This window comes from Vanessa tameamea, chromosome 28, assembly GCF_037043105.1.
Source record: "Vanessa tameamea isolate UH-Manoa-2023 chromosome 28, ilVanTame1 primary haplotype, whole genome shotgun sequence".
Lineage (NCBI taxonomy): Eukaryota > Metazoa > Arthropoda > Insecta > Lepidoptera > Nymphalidae > Vanessa > Vanessa tameamea.
The window spans coordinates 1519190-1526884 of record NC_087336.1 but is presented as its reverse complement, the minus strand read 5'-3'; positions in this window follow the sequence as shown (position 1 = coordinate 1526884).

Below are 7695 nucleotides of genomic sequence, written 5' to 3'. Positions count from 1 at the left end.
AACTACAATTTTATTATAATACTTTAGCACACGACTTCTATCTACGTAACTATGTTTTTTATGACGGGTAGGATTGGCAAATTGCCTAAGAGATGGTAAGTGGTCACCACTACTCCTAGACGTAAACATAAACGCAGGTCCGTCTTAATCCAGGGTGCAGAGGTCGCGAAATACCCAGGAGTAGTATATTCGGGGCGCTTCGCTGATGATGGTGAAGTCTTGAACTATGGGTGAAATGCCCCAGGTGTTTAAAATCTTTGTTGTGCTGAATAGGAAGGAATATTAATCAACCTCATTACCAATGCGCCTTCAACCTTTGGAACTATGATCCTTGGGTCTGCTTTAGTTTATAATATTCTTAATATAATTAAAAGCAGTATTTTTTTTAAGTTACTTGGTAAAAAAATTAAATTTCATGCCAAAAAAACATCAATAAATAAGCCATATTACTCAATACAAGATTATATTAAAGATAAAAAATTATGGACTTAGTATTTGTTGATTTTTGTAATTATTATTTTTTTATTTATTTATTCATAGGTACACAAACAGAATATAATCAGAACATACATTAAAATTATGGAATTACACAATTTTGAGCTAGATTACATTCCTAAGCATGTGTACATGGCATGCTCGTATCAATTATATATCAATGCAGTCTGGTACTATTTTATATAATAATCAAAAATTAATAAATTACAGCAATTAATTATCTAAATATCATTGAATATTCATTACTATTAAACTAATAACAATACATCCATTTGAATTATTATTATAATTATTATTTATTGACATGTTCTGTAATTAAAATGGTGGAAAAAAGTAACTACTAAGTTTCTTGCCGCTTCTCGGTAGAATCTACTATCCGAACCGGTGGTAGCTTTACATTTCATTTAAAAAGTGCTTTTATGAGCCTACTTGAATAAAGAATATTTTTATTTTAAAGAGCCAATAACTGCCTAAGATACATTATAGTACGGGTTATTGGTTTATTGACACAACCATGAGTCTAAACGTAGCAAGTTTTCCCTCTACAGGGTAGTATTTTAAGTGGTAACTTTTGATAGGTAAAGCAAGATAAGTTTTTTTTTTTAAATAGAGGCACCTCAGTGATCGCATATGTAAACGTTGACACTTTAAAATGTATCCATTGCACCTCGTGTGAAGATTCTAAACAAAAACGGTAAGCATCTTAAGACTGATTGAGATAATTAATTTTTCAATTACAGATAATCGTTTTTTAATTTTAAATTTTGGAAGAAATAAATGTCAGCAAACTTTATCACATGAATTATATATAAAACCTTCTCCGAAATACTGCATATTCTAGTATAAGTTTTATGTACATTGGTTTGTTTGATTTTTTTTTCAGTAAGGTAACACAAAAAAACAACCATCTCATTTATTAATTTTATTCAAATTTGTCGCAGTTTACATAGAGTAAGCAGGCTAGGCTAGATAGTCTTCCATATGCTTAGGGCAGTCAATGTTTGATCAAGTCAATATTGGACTAAGGGTATAATTACTATCCACTGCACGGGAAGGGCCACAAATGCCTTATATCGGCACGATCGCGCAGCCTCTCCAATTCGTGCAGGGCCATCGACGAGGTTCTAGTGGGTAGGACACATAACCCGGTTCCCCCCCAGGGTTCCTTACAGAAGGTTTCTGTGTTTGTGAAGTTGTTGTGTTTTCTGTCTTTCACTGCGTGAAAAAGAGGTATATATATTATTACTAAACTAACTCTCTAGATATAGCATTAAGGTCGTCTCACGACTTTAAACAGTGTTATAATGTTAAATAAAGATATAAGATTCTCCGCTAAAAGTTTATAGCAAAAAAAAGTTAGAAAAATTATCATCAATATACAGTTTGTGTGTGTGTGTTGCGTCGAATGAAAAATAACATTCATCACCCGAGTTTGGTAAAGTAAGCTACAAAACTTTTCTGGGTGAAAGCCAGAGGGAGGGATAATTATCCCTAATTCAATTATCACGTAAGCAAACATTTCGTAATTAATAATGCATCAAAAATAGGCTCTCCCTAAACGATGTAAGAGCCGAGATGGCCCCGTGGTTAGAACGCGTACAACTTTGAGGAGAAGGTTTGGAGCATATCAACACGCTACTCCAATGCGGCTTGATGGAATACACATGTGGCAGAATTTCGTTGACATTAGACACATGGAGGTTTCCTCACGATGTTTTCTTTCAGCGCTGAGCAAGAGATGAATAATAAACACAAATTAAGCACATGAAAATTCAGTGGTGCCTGCCTGGGTTTGAACCCGAAATCATCCGTTAAGATGCACGTGTTCTAACCACTGGGCCATCTCGGCTCTAATTAAAATAAATAAATCATTCGTATGATATTTTTAATAAATACGACATACATATACAATAAAAAAATTGCAAATAACTTGTAGTTTTATTTAATCTGTATTTGATAAAAATAATTATTATGTCTGAATTTGAATTTCTCGGCTCATCACTACAATAATAACATGTATTATGGAAACGTAATTTTTTACTTTTTAATTTTGTTTGGTGTTAACGGTAAAGCTCATGGTAATCTCATACTTGTATCAAAGAATTCAACAGGTGTTTTTTTAATGGAATAATCTTCTGAATGTGTACTAAGACTGGGCGTTCCACAAGGAGCAATTGGGGGTCCTTTTCTATTGTTCTTATATATAAATGAACTTCATTTTTATGTTAAAGGTATTTGTGATATTAATTTATTTATTAATTCTTTATTGCACCCAAACTTAAAATTAAAAATTACAATATTGCTACACAAAGCTGCATGAGGTGCAACAGGCAGCTTTATCGCTCAGCAGCGATCTCTTCCAGGTAACCTTTAGGCAGAGGATCATAATATTTACATATATGGGAAGGGTACAGTAATTTAAGTCATAATATAACACATACATAATATAATAGTACACAATACACAGATAACAATAAATATATATACGATTATGTCAAGAATGCAATATAATTGACACAAAGTTGGTTTACAAAAGATAATTTAGGTTTAAATGAAAATAATGCGTACTCTTTGCTTTGCTTTACTTGAATAAAGAATATTTTGATTCTGATATAAACCTTCCTCTTAAATCAATTTTATTCATGAAAACCACCCTAAAATCCGATAAAGAAGTGACTTTGTTTTGGACTATGTAGCCTGTATCTTGGAAATTATTAACATTTATTATAATAACAGTTACATTTGAAACTACGGACTTAGTAGAGTGTTTATTTATTTATTTATATGATTTAACCGAAAAAAAAAAAATCAACAATAATGTGCAAAGGCGGTCATATCCCTTACAGCGATCTCTCATGGACACCCTTTGATGTGAGTTTTGTAAGAAAACAGATGCAGATATTAGAGAGGAGATAATAACTATTACATTAGAATATTTATATTAAAATATAACAATAAACTACACACAACTACATCCAAATGATACACACACACACACACCGATAGTATTTGTATTTAAATTTCGTCTTTTGAACATATTTTAACATTGTGCTGTCAAAACTCTGCAACAATTCTATTATTAGACGTCCTCTAAGTATCATGTGGCTGTTGACTTTTAAATACCACGTGTTTCGACATTATGCGCGTGCGCGCACAGATTTGACCAAGGGCGTCTTGTGTGACGTCACTCAAACTAGTATCAAACGGTCGAAAGTACAAATCGCTTCAAAGATGACCGAAAATGTTTTGGATATCATTTTAATAGGTACTACGTTTTTGGGTACATAACATCAGAGCATCTAAATTTCATGTAAAAATATACCTTCCAGATACTTTAAACACTGGTAAATAAGGGCGTAATCAAACTATGACACGATTGAAATCGACTCAACACAAAAATTGTGTCGGTTTTACCGTTCGTAGAAATTCCTGACTAAAGCCGACCGTATACAGACAAACAGAAATAATGATCAGTTTCAGTGAGAGACTATTTTCCGCCCGGCGCTTCGTCCGTGTGTCTGGAGAGAGGGTGGGGGTTACGACGTGATAGTTCAGTTTCCCATATAATATCCTGGAATCTGGAAAGTTGGAAGTGTTTACATTCGTATGCCTTTGAAAGCACAGCTCAGGTGAGGCAGATCTGGTCGTGTTACATGCTGTTCTATCGGATCATGAGACTGATGGAATAGAGAGTGCATTGGTCATCTGTGTGCAACATTGTGCACTATAATATGTCCTGCGTTGGCAGGTAACCCTTGAGATTGGCCGCGATGATTAAAGTCGATTAGGATGACATCATCATCACCAATATCCTTAATAAGTATGCCATCGTAAAGTTCATTGACCACTTATAGGAAACGATAAACACAATTATATAAGATAAATTATTTCTCTTCCAAAGCAATGAAACTCGAACTGTAGGTACAAAGAAAACTGATTGAATTGAATTTATCAGTTTTTCAAACAGTGACGAAGTAGAGAACAGCAGCTAGTCTAAATCTCTGACATTAATAAAATCTTTAAAATATTGCTTTGGCACGGAAAAAAAACTTGTAATCGTTTGTGTGGGTTAAAACATATCTCAACAAAACCAGTTATAACTAGTTCATACCGATGTATTCTAGTTATTGTGTTTTATTTTAATACTAGTCATTTCTCGAAACTTCCATCTGGAAATATTTTTACTTCAACGCGGTTAAATAATCACAAGATCTCAGTGCGTAGATCTAGATTCTAGCTTTAACTATTTATGGGTTCGATTCCATCTCATAACAGTTATAGTCATAATCTTCACTTACGAAAAAAAAAAATGATTTGAACTTTTAAATGCTGAGAAAGGGATAAAAACAAAAATGTCCAAAAAAAAGATTGGCATTTATCAGGATTTGAACCCAGTATCTTTGGTTAAAATCATGTTCTATTCACTGATCTCATCTGCTCTTCATTACAAAACAGTTGTATAGTTTTACAGTAGTTTTATTACATTTTTTGTAGCTGTTAGCAAAGTATCTTTATGTCCAAATCAAGCGATTAAAATTCACCAAAAGTATACCTTTAGTATCTTCAGAATCGTTTGTACGTGACAGACATACAGACGCTTGTTTTTTTGTCATTGTTAGATCTTTAAAACATGATTTATAATAAAGTTCTGTAATCGTCTGGTTGTTCGGTTTAATCTCATAGAGTTTAAAGACACTATTGAGCTCCTCGTGAAATAATTGCCAAGTTATTTTTAAGCCGCATTCACACAAGTCTGGTTGGTCAAAGAGACTTTTACAAGCACTTTTGAATCATCATTTAAAAGAACTATATTAAAAGGAAATCTACCACCGGTTCGGAATGTAGATTTTATCGAGAAGAACCAACCGACAAGAAAACCAGTAGTTATTCTTTGCCAACAGTAAACAACAAAAATCTTTATCAGGACTAATATATTAATTATATAAATAATTTAAGTTTATTATTATTATTATTATTAAAACAATAAAAGAAAATAAAATACAGTTTCATATAGTATTATTTATTTCGTATTACTTAACATTGTACAAATTATAAAATTATAGGAATACATTATTATTATGAACTAGTTTAGCATTCCTTCGACAAAAAAAAAACAAACAAATATATATGTTTTACCAGCGTGACATATTTGCAATATTATACTCATATATATAGTCTATGTCAACTACAAGACGACAAAATCCAAATAAACAATATTTGACATCGAATCGACACGATATCATTGGTCGAGTTTGAATGAATCTACGATATTCATTATGGATTCCCGATGAAATGGCGATTCGAACGTCGACGAATCTTATCGATATAACTAGTTAAGTGCAATAGTGTTGTTTTATAAATAAATATATATTAATCAAGAACTGTTAGTAGTGTTCAATATTGCTATTAGTAAATTGCATGGAATACGTAAATCTAAGTTTTGTTTATCTGTATTCGTCGGTCGGTATAGGCTATACACGTATATTTAAAGTGGTCGATAGAAGGATCAAGACTGATATGTGCACAGTACACATACTTGCCAGGAACACGATCTAATTTCTCTACGATAAAAAGTACAATAAAATCTTGAAGTATTTTTTTCTTTATTATCTTCACATAGTTCCGTCCCTTTCTAACGCGAGCTGTGTGAAAGGGATAAAACGTAACCTCTATCAGGCTATGTCTGAAATATATTCGACACAGACAAAGCCAAGGAGAGGCTAGGTCAACATCCCACCACGGTGACTTCATACCTTCGTACTTCGTGTATCTATTCCCACGGCGCGTGACTTTTGAAAGGTTATTTTACAAATGATTGATGGGTCCATTGATGTCATTAACCTTAAACTAAATTATAATTATAACAAAGCATAAGTGTACATATTTAATTTATAATCGTATTGTAGCTTCAAGACAACGGGAACATCAAATAATTAACAATCATAATATTTATATTTTGCTACAATCGTCCGCTACCTTCCGTTCTTCAACCAAGATTAACAATTCCCACGTGAAATTAGAAAAATATTCATTTTCTTCTTCTTTCTTCAAAAGAAAACATCCTGACCTGAGAAGAACCGGCGAAAGAAACATGGGGGGCCTTTTTTATAAATTTTATTATTCACAGAAATTAAATATCATTGACTCGCTCCATCCTTTAAAGTGGAAACAATACTAAGTTTTACTTTTAGGTGGTAGGTTAACTGGCGGTACCAGGCGGTACCAGGCGGTTTTTTTTTATTTTTATATATTGTCCGGACAGACATGAATGCACTCCACCTGATGGTAAGTGGAAGTGGAGTCCAAACGCGAAGACGACTAGTACAGTCATGGCTAGCCATGCCAGCCCGCAAGATGCCTCTTCACGCCTCGTTTGAAGGCACCCAGGTTATGCAATATTAATAACTATAACTCTTACAATACAATAGGTAACTAGGGCTATATTGTATTGTTCATGATATAGACTAGCCATAGCCATATCATTAACTTAATGATACTAAAATTAGTTCATAGCCTTTTTATAGAACAAGGTTATACTTGTTCTATAAAAAGGCTATGAACCGCGAAACGACTTTTAAATGAGATTTGTTGAAAGCGCTTTCAAATAAACAAACGAACTCGTTAACTTTATATGATAGTAAACAGTAACAGCCTGTAAATTTCCCACAGCTGGGCTACGGCTTGGAGCTAAGTCCACCATCGTGCTCCAATATGGGTTGGTGCCAGGTTGAAATTAGAGACACATCCTTCATCGAGTACGAGATGAATAAAATTATAAACACAAATTAAGCTCATGAAAATTCATTGGCGTTTGTCTGGGATTGAACCCGCAATCATTAGTTAAGATGCACGCATTCTGATCACTCGGCCATCTCGGCTAACACATACATACGTACAATAAAGTCAAAGACATCGTTAAAACATAATCGATGTTTGTGTTAAAAACTCTAAATAGAGGCTGAGTTAGTCAAGGTTGTCTCGACAGACAGGCGCCACTAAGTTTCTATAAAAACTCAACATTATTTCTCATATACATTTTAGTTATCTGTAAATTACAACATTAAATAAATATACTCTATGAATAATTATCGATATGTTTTAAGATATATTGATATACATACATAAAGTATAAAGAAGCAATTTAACAAGTTTAAAACTATAAGCATCATGATAAATAAAGATGAATGTTTATAATATTAC